The sequence below is a fragment of the Drosophila yakuba genome, chromosome 3R (assembly GCF_016746365.2).
Source record: "Drosophila yakuba strain Tai18E2 chromosome 3R, Prin_Dyak_Tai18E2_2.1, whole genome shotgun sequence".
Lineage (NCBI taxonomy): Eukaryota > Metazoa > Arthropoda > Insecta > Diptera > Drosophilidae > Drosophila > Drosophila yakuba.
Window position 1 is genome coordinate 12,080,669 of NC_052530.2, and position 10,194 is coordinate 12,090,862.

The 10,194-nt window shown below is 47.6% G+C and overlaps 1 long non-coding RNA gene across 1 annotated transcript; it reads left to right on the top strand.

The window, feature by feature from the left end:
* The first annotated feature begins 901 nt into the window (after positions 1–901).
* On the top strand, positions 902–1,388 carry LOC120321922. Its single transcript, XR_005561658.1, has 2 exons — positions 902–941; positions 1,046–1,388. It is a non-coding gene; the product is annotated as an uncharacterized LOC120321922 (long non-coding RNA).
* Positions 1,389–10,194: the final 8,806 nt, after the last annotated feature.

Here is a 10,194-nt window from a genome sequence, read left to right on the forward strand (position 1 = left end):
ATACGGATACACTCCGCAAGTTCAAAACCCATCCAACTTATTCAAATTGTGTGTGAGTGCGAGCTGTCAACAGTGTTTAATTTCGGGGGTTCCCGTGCCACATGCGATGGACTCCAGTTCCAAGACGGGGAATCGACCTGGCCCAAACCGCAATGCACTTTGACCAGCCGGATTCACCATACCATCAACCCCTGGATCGGATCCTGGTTAGCAACTCAACAAGCTAACAAATTAACATGCCGTCCTGCGATGTCCTGTCCTTTTGTTTTGGTCTTCGGTCAGACTTCTCGTCCCGTTGCCCGTCGCCAGAAATGTCACGCAAGGGGTCAAGTAACAAGTAACCAGTAACCAGTTACCAGTAAGCAGTGACCAGGACACAGTAACCAGGAACCAGTAAGCAGTAACGGCGCGATGTCCTGCGGCGATGTCCTTTTTGTACGCATGCAAATGCAAGTGCATATGCACGATGCGATTGCTGTGCCTGCGGCTGCTTAATGGCCACACCTGTTCAATTAGTCAATGTAACCACAAATTCTGGTTAAATTATCGCATTAAAATGTTCGTGCCTGACCTCAGAATGTGCGTGCGTGTTTTGGGTACCAGTACCACCTAGTCTGCCTTTTCCCGATCCAGAATGTGCCCCCTGCAACTTAGAGCACTTTGAACCGCCGACAGTTAATCAGCGCCTTGGCCGCAAACCCACAGGGGGTGGGGAGATGTGGGTATAGTTTTGGGGATACACAGCAGATACAAAGTATTTCCTAAAGGGAACTGGAGGAGTTAGGCTTTTATAATCACCACCTCAAGGTAACTCCAGTGCTCCGCAACCAAAACATGTTAGATTTCCTTGGGATCACAAAAATTGTTCAGCTAGTTTCGATTATATCTTCTGTTTAAGAATTGTCAGTGGAACGTAAACAAAATTTTACTTTTTTGTACAGGTTCGGTAACTTTTTTTTGTTATTATTGATATTTCAGCAGTACAGTTGTGACTGTGTGCTGTCGTCCTTAATCGCTAATTATCAGCAACAACTGACACTTACAGCGGCATCGACTTACGCATGCGTGTCCATGTCCTGGCCATCTTGCTCCTCCAGCAGTGGATCGTTATGGGCCTGGCTTATGAGCAGGTCATGTTGTCATCAACGAGGAAATAAATAAAAAGGTTCAGGAGCAAGAGGCAGTTGGAAAAAACTGGAAGATTGGATGCTCTTAAGATATACGTAAAGTAAACCTTTTAGGAGTGAAACATATAGAGTAAAGAAGACCATAAACTCATGTTTAATTGATACTAATAAGCATATAATCCATATTTTTAAATTATGTTGTAACCTGCTATCTTATGTTTATTTAAATTATATTAATAGGCTTTCTAGTAGCCAACCTTAGTGGTTATTACCCTTGGTGTGACATTATAGTTCCTTCAAACAGTTAGCATAGGCTAGTCCAATAATTTTGAAAGTATAGTGAGTCGCATTAGCCAACTTAACCGAGGGACTCCGACTCCAGGCCGCATTCAGCATGGAAACGAGTTTAGGGCTCGTCGCGGTGACTGGACTCTGTGGCTTTGACAAATTATCAACTGTCACTGCTTAATTTTTGGCGCACTCGGGAGAGTATTTTTTGTGGGTTCCTTGGGCTTCCTTGGCCACTTTGTGGGTATGTGTTCTGGTGCCTTCGATCCAGGTAGCACTCAGGTAGGACTGTGGTCCTGTTTTCTTATATATACTGTTTGGTTTTTTGCTGCTTGAGCTGGGTGTTTTTGCATTTTTATCTGGCGAACCGGCGACTCACATGATACTGATATCGGGGAGCTTCATTAATTGAGAATTGTTGTTCGTTGTTCGCCGTTCGTTCAGCGCGGTCCTGTTTTCCGGTTCGCGTTTTTCCATTTACATAATTTATGATAAGCAGGCGCGCGGCTGGGCAAACAATAATTTTGAAGAAATACATTAATGCAATCAATGGGATGGGATGGATATGGGATGGGGATGGGTATGGGTATGGAATGGGTATGGGATGTTGTCTGGAATGCGTTGCGATCCGAATGCGATTCGAATGCGATCCGAATGTCGGCTGCCATTGAAGATGATGGTGTGCTCCCTGTCCCGGCGGCTTAATTAAGTTGTGCACAGGTGGGTTAAAGGGTGAGTAGTGGGGTCTTAGGGACTCCTAGGGGGCTTAGGCATCTGGCGGGGGCGGAGGAGTACCGCACAGGCGGTACTGCCACAAACAGTTTGATGAACTCTACGTGTGAGTGTAAATTATTTCGCACACAGCGGGCGAGCGACACTTGCCACATGCTCGGTCTGAGGAACATGGCCATTACTGCACAGCAGACTGCGAAAAATCGGAATGCTCTTTACTTCTCACAAATTCAAAGCCATTTCACTGAGCTAGCAAACTGAAAGAAAAATAACAATGTAATTGCCTCGCTTATTTAGTACTTGAAGATGTAGTTTCACGGCTGTAACTCAGATATGTATCATACATTGCATCTCCAAGTACTTATGCTAAAGATTCCTAAAGTTTTGGCTCAGTGCACATCCTCCTCCGTTTCCTGGCCAGGCTCTCTCACTCCTTGTTTGGTGTGCTCGGTGCGATTGAGTGCTTTTAAGTCATTTGTGTCACGACATGCTAATTTCACATGAAATCTCTCGCCGACGACTCCACCGTTCCGTTGGCCAATGCAGCGTGTTTCCTATTTCTCTGGTCCCGGACTTGGACCTGTTCCTCCTATTCCCAGTTACCAGTTACCAGTTGCCGGGCCTCTGGTTTGGACCATGTCTGGTGGTTTTTCGGCCTCGGTCTTGACAAACACACACTCTAGACACACTAGACCAGCAGGCTAGACATCAACAACGTCGTGCATGTCCCGGCCACGTTCGCATCCACATTATGAGGAGCAGGCTGAAGCGCCCAAGGGGGCGTGGCAAGCCAGAAGGGTGCGGGAAGAGGGGAGGGGAGGGGTTGGAAAAGTGGGCGTAGAACGGCACCTGGAGTGCAGCACTCAAGTGTACTTGCGGTTTTTGCGTCCATTGCTGCCAATGACATTTTGGCCAGCTAAAGTGCAAAATTTACCGGTGCACAGTGAGGGGGTGGTGGGTGAGGTTAGGAGGCTTTTGGGTGGCTTTCGGTGGGTTAAAAGGGGGCCAGATGAATGGATGCCTGGGCAGCCGCAGAGTCAACGCCTTTGCCTTTGCCTGGCGAGAACAATGCCTGCTGACCGAACTGGAGTCCCTGCTGCAAGTGGCTTTGCTTTGGGTATTTCAACCAGGACGAGGAGGAGGACGAGCAGGAGGACGAGGAGGAGCAGGAGAAAGTGGAGGAGCAGCTTCTGACCTCCACCACCCACTGAACCACCGTGATTAGACGGCCGTCGTCGAGGTTGTCGTCTGAGCCTGGGCTGCTGCAGTTATTAGGTTGTTAGTGGCATAGTCCCTGCCATTCTCATCGATTTATGCACTTCACAGCATCTCGTAATGTGGGTTTTTTCGCCTTCCCCGCCTTCCCCGCCTTCATGCTCTCCATGTGTGTGTCCTGTGATCCTGGCCGAAAGGGAGCTTTTGCATTGCTGGCCAGTGTCGTTTGCTTAATGGCCCGAACCTGTGCGCAAAGCCTCCATTTTCCAGCCAATGGCTGTGTATACGTGCTTTTGTCTTGGCCACTTCATAAACAGGCAAACTTTTGCTGACGGACACGGCCAAAGTTCGGGAAGCGAGGTGAAATATGGAGGTTAGAAGTGTAGTAAGCAGATTTATTGAGCCCAGTGGTCAATAATGGTAAATATTACTTTGACTGCACTGTGATTGATAAACAGAAGTAATGTTTTCCGTGTAATCGCTCTGAGAGTTAATGGATTGAACCTAACTGGTGAAAATAAATTTGTATATAGTTCAGTAATATTTGTTTGCACACGAAGAGAGCTGTGTCTTTCAAGCCAGCTGAAAGCTGATCCATCCTTATTAACATTACTAAATCAGGATATTGTGCTTATTTATGGCTCCCTCATTAAAAAATCAAATACCCCGTTTAAGCTACCAAATTTGTAAGAGAAGACGACATCTTAATTGATTGAATCAGTCACAGGCCAAGCTTCATAAGTCTCCAAAAACGGTGTCCATATATCACCGAAATTATAATCGCTGACATTTATGGCCAAATATATTTTATCAACTTTAATGGCAGGAAAACCCGAAACGGCCGAAACCAATCCCCAAACAGAGCTCGGTGCAGCGTGCACCTGTAAGAGTTTTTCAGCGGTTTCGGGTTGCATCTTCCAGTGAAGTGGAGTGAATGGGATGGGATTGAAGACGAGGGCACTGGCCATAGCAACTCATCCTGTTCCCAGAGCTGGGTTCCGAGTTGGGCCCAGAGTCCCGAGGCCCGGAGTCGTGCCAAGCACCATAAACAATCTGACTTTGGCCCAGTCAGTCGTCTATGCCGGCGGCAATGTCTCTTTGAAGTACGCCAACTATCAAGATCTAAACGCAGTCATTAAGAACAAACAAAACGACTTTATGGACAGCAAAAAGTACGAAAACAGAGCTCTGAAAACTGCGGAAAGGAAACCAACACCGAACTGAACTGATCTGAACTGAACTTAGCTGAGTTGAACCAAAATAAAACTGCGAGGAGAAGCTCTTTGGCAATCGATTGTGAGGCGAGCGTCTGGGCGATCTTTATCGAACTGCAGACAACTAATGATCTAATAAAACCGAAACCAAGCCAGGCCGAGCTGCAGATACAGATACAGCCGCAGATACAGGGACAGCCAGCCAGTTGCTAGTTTCCAGTTGGCGTGGATTACCGGGCCAAATGCGGAGCAGAGCACCAAAAGACCACGGGATGGGGATCGGAATCGGGATCCAAAGACAGGAGCAGAGCTCCCGATTGCGATTGCAAAAAGCAGCGACATGAAAGAACAAACGTTCTGCTCCAAACGAGCCGACAAGTGGATTCGTGGCATCAAGGGGATCCAGGGGAATCCAGGGGAGATGGCACAGAATCTGAAGCGTTTATCTATGATCTTATATCATGTACTTTCGACATTACAATTGCGGTAAATGCTTCTAGTTTTTAGTTACAGCGCGTACACGAGGCAGCCGCAGCTTTATCAATGGCCAGCAATCATCGCGAAGGCTCAGGCTCAGGCTCAGACTCGAGCTCCTCCAGATCCTCGATTCCCCCGGCCCCCAACTGCTGATCCTGCACTGAGGAAAAGTCATCTGAAATCTTTAAAAAGGAATAAATACTTAATATAACTTTTGTAGATAAGTGTTGAACTCAAACGGGGCTCTTTTCAGTGAGTATGTTTTGGTTGAAATATAAATATTTTTAAAGTGTGCTGCTGCTCTTGGCGGGAGTTGCACAGCGTCGTCTTTGGGTCTGGGCTCTGAGTCGCTGAGTCTCTGAACTGAATCCCCGCCTGAAACCGAGACTGAGCCCGCTGCGACTCCTGTTTGCCGACTCCGCATGCAAATGCAACTGGCAACTGGCAACCGGCAACTGGCAACTGGTGGTGGCTCCCGACAGGGCTGCCGATCTGCATACCAAGAGCATACCCCTTTGAACCTCTGTCAGCCGCCCTGCCCCATGAACCTGCCTACGTTTCCATCTCCTTGGCCAGATCGTTGGCGGCGATTGTTTGTAGCTGTTTCGGCGGACACAATCACAAGAGATCCCTTTGCCGCCGTTGCCGCATCCCCGCCAGAGTTTCGGTACGCAAATGTGGCTGGCTCGACGCTCGCCGATCATTTTGATATGGCCCGATAACAATGAGGCTGAGGAACCCATCCCGATCCCAATGCCGATGCCGATGCCGATCCCGATCCGATCCCGGGTTAGCGGTCGCTGTCTGTTTGTAAGCACTAACAAGCAGTACCAGTTGGCCAAAAGATTCTGGCCGGAACCGCTCAGCCTTCGATTCGATTCAATTCGACTCGGGTCGAATGGACTCGACTCGATTCGTTTCGATTCGATTCGTTTGTTTGTTTGCCGCCAATGGAACTCGGATGCCTCCCCCTTTTTGCACTTTTTTTTGCTTTTCCAACTTCTTGGCCTGGTGGAACCGTTTTTATGGCCCTGACTGAGCCAGCATATTATCATAAATATGTATCAAATTGACGTTGCATCTTCTTGAATTTTCATCTCCCGGCTACTTGTCATTGTCTTTGATTTTCCCTCATTGTCCATGGCCATTGAACTGGACACTGGACGGTGGACAGTGGACGGTGGACACTGCTCTGTGGACATGAGCTTGGCTTTGATAAGCCGACATTTTGTCCTGGCCAGGTCTCATTTCATTTGTTCTCCTCACTTTTTTTGTCCGCCTGTCGAGTGGTTCCTTATAGGATTTGCAACATGGTTTTATTTCTTAGTTGGCCAGCGATCAAAACATTCCAAGAATGGGCGGCGGTTGGGTTCTTATGGCTAAGAAATTTACTCTAAATCGAACCATAGTTTTTATTTTAATAACTAAAATGTTAATGGAGTATATCATCTTACCACTTGGTATTCAAATCATCTTGATTATGCCTTAAATCAGAATCTGGCTTAGTTATTTTTGCACTTTCAGAAATTCGAGTGGTGCATGCCAATCATCTTAGGACAACTTTTACCACTTAATTCCCTGCCACGACTACCGACTACCAACTACCGACTACCGGGTTGTGGACTCATTTATTCAGCAGCTCCAACTGGCTCCTCCTGCCCTCCTTCATCGCCGAACAGCTGTTTTTGAGCCAAGAGCCTTGGGCGGCCATCGGCCATGGACATGGACTTGGACATGGAAGGCAGCTTCTGTTGGCTGTCGCTTTTCCAAGAAAATTAACTAACCCAACAGGCGCCCCCCATTCGCATGCACATTCACTTCCTCGATACAGCTGCAGTTTTCAGCTCGCAATTCGCAATTCGCAGTTTGCAGTTTGCAGTTTTCTGCATTCTGTTTCCAGGAGAGACCGCGCAGCCAACTAGCGATGATAAATGTTCACTTAATCAGCATTTAGCGTAATTTCAGCTTTTACATTTTCTGGCCAGGTCCCCGATCTGGGTCCACCTATCTGCAGTTCTCCTTTTGGAGCAAAAGCCACTTGGTTCTTGGTGCTCGATTCTAGCTCCAACTGCGAGTTAGCGACCAATTATTTATGACATGAAATTACAAATTCATTTTGTTTAATTTTTCACAAATGCTATCGTTCGCTTGATTCCCTTTCCTTTTCTCCGTCTCGCTGCTGCCACCTGTTGGCTAACATAACACTGAGAGAAAAAGGTGGACATAGGTTTTTTCCTTAGTATGAATCATTAGTAGTATAATCCTGAAAAATCTTTTGAATATCTAGGATGATGACACACATAGTTTCTGATGAACTGCTGAGATGCGATGTCTCGTGCTACTACCCATTTTCTCTCAGTGCCCGCCAAGTGAGTGTCTGTCATTTCTATGGCCGCTTTCGTGGCCCCTTCGCCTCGCAAGAGGTGTGGTCCTGGGGCCATGAAGTCGGTTCGGCAAATATGCACCCCGGCGTAATTAACTCGGGCTGGAATCGTAAGTTAGTCACCATTAAACAATTTAAAATTCTCAACGGCTAGCTGGCAGGAGATGCGCGATTCGGCGGGAGGCAAAAGGGGGCAAAAGGGGGCAAAAGGGGGCAAAAGGTAAATTGCAATTAGGCTTCTGGCTTCTGCAAATGCAAGAGCAACTGCAAGGCGAGGAAACGTAAGGAAACGTCGTAGGCCCATTCGGTTGGTGTATTTTATGGCCTGCGGGCAGCAGTCCGTAGGACTGGCCAATGTCTCCGGCCAGCAATGTCTGGTCTGGCCTGGCCTGGATATCCGCGGGGTCCACAGGAGGGGCGGGTGTTGACCGTAGACGATGACGATAATTTCATAATGGCCCGCGAGTGAGGGAGACCCCTCGATGGTGCCTCTGGTGGAGGGGCGTGGCACATGCAAAAGAGCGAGTCAGCAACTGACTCGAGTACTCCCCTCGTGCGGAACCTATGGTGCCTATACTTATAGGTCCTAACTCATACCCCTACTCAGTGCGGAGGCCCATCAGCTTTTGTACAACTGCATTAGAGAGGGGCCATCAATTAAAAACCCGCCTCACGGCATTCGCAAAAATGTTAATAACAATAATAAAGGCGGCCGGCATTGCTGCTGGCCTGCTCGTGCTGTTAATTATAAAATTGCGTTTCTCTGGCCACATTTCATTTGACGCAAACTTTATTGAGTTGTGGAAGTAGAGCCGTAGAACTAGTAGTAGTAGAACCCCAAGAGTCGAGAGTAGAGTGTTTATCATTAAAATGTCGTCGTCTGCTGCAGTTCGCATGAAATGCTGGCCACTTGTCACTCCATTCCATTTCATTCCATTCCAGGTGCTCGGCTTTATCTCAAGCACTTTGGGTTTTGGGCCAGAACCTGGAGCGTTGGATTCCAGGGGAGGGTGCCACTTTTATGGGCATTAGTGCGACTTATGTTGTTTGCAACGGCACAGCAGCAACACTATTTATTCCCCCCCTCGGCCACATCTGCAGCAGCACTTGCAGCAGCAGCACTTGCAGCAGCTACATCAGAGGTCCTTCAGGCGAGGTGTTCATGCGTGCGACACGCTGAGCAGGTTGTAAGGTGGCTCAGACGAGTGGGTGGCTGGGTTGCAAAAGTTGGAGGAGTTGGTGGTACTAGGAATGGCACTGCGAATGGTACTGGGAATGGTACTGATGGTGGTGCTGTCAGTGCACCACATTTGAATTTCAAAGTTGGCCACTCCGACAGTCACACGCAGAAATTTCGTATGAAAATCCACTTTTTCAGTTTATGAATTTCTCAAAAAGCTCAAAATGACAGTTGCTCTTGTTGCTGTGGTTTCATACCGCCCCCTCCCTCATACTCCACTCTCGGCATCCTTTTTCCATTTTTTGGAATGGTACCCCATCCTAACCCCATCCTCGTGGCATATGCAAATGTACAACGCATGTCGTTGGAACTTGTGCCAAGTGGCACTTTGTTCAACATATCAAAGGATTGGCTCCCTTCTTTTCCCGGTTCTTGCCAAGGGTTGTCCAGAAACCGTACAGCCGACTAACTGTGCGGATTACGGTAGTAACCCCAGGTTGGGATATAATGGGATGACGTGGTGTCCCCCATCGTTTGATTTTGTTGGTCATGGACCAGTTGGTTGCGAGTGCCTCAGATAATTTAATAAACTTTGAAGCCATTCGCCTGATCGGTAATAGATTCATGTTGCTCATAATCGATTCGCCACAAGCCATTCAAAGCGACTTAACAAGGGTGGCGAAGAATATTTTAAAAAGTGGATGCATGGGTGTGCAAATTTTAGAGGAACTTGCAAGTCAACCTCAATCCTTGCTTAGACATTCTTGTGTGAATATTTCGGGTTTTGCTTTCTATAAAGTTTGGGATATCTTTACGAGGTACCACAAATTCAGCGACCTAGTTATGTATGTGTTATGCCTTCATGAAGCACACAACCTTTTAATTTCCTCAATTTTACTTGACTTGATATAATGAAGGGAAAATACCCCTGTTCTTCTTGCAACTTGAGTCAAATTTTAGCGACATATACAACTATATATTTAATATCGTGGGCAGCGGATGACGCCTTCAGCAGGATGATGAGTGTCAGGTTTTTCGGGGGCTGAGGTCGGAGTCCCGGGGCAGCAGCAAAATCGGCTGGTGCTCATGAGCATTTTGTGTGCTAAATGGTGGATGGGGGATGGGCGGGGTCTTTGGGGCTTTTTGGGAGCAGGGGGGTGACTGGAGCGGGGTCAGAGGGGCATGATATACCAGCGACAGTTGCCACATGCTGTGTGTGATGGTGTGTGTTTGTGTGAGCTGGTGTGCATAATGCGGGAGAGCCATAAATTACATTTGTAGGCGTTGGCAGGTGTCGCCAGAACTGTCTGGAATCGCGATAAATCTTCATGTGAAATAAATTTCATAGAAATTGCTCCACTGAATTTTGTTGGTTGCCTTTCTGGTGGACTTCGTATTGTTGTTGCTGCTGCTGGTGCGGCGGCAGTGGCTCTACCATTTGCCGCTACCATTTGCTTTTGCTTTTGGCCCCTGTCAGCGGATGTGAAAAGTCCTGCAGGACTCTTCTGCTGCCTAATAAACTGCTGGCTAAATACGGAGTTGCAACCACACTTGCCCAAGCTGTTGCACTTTTTTTTC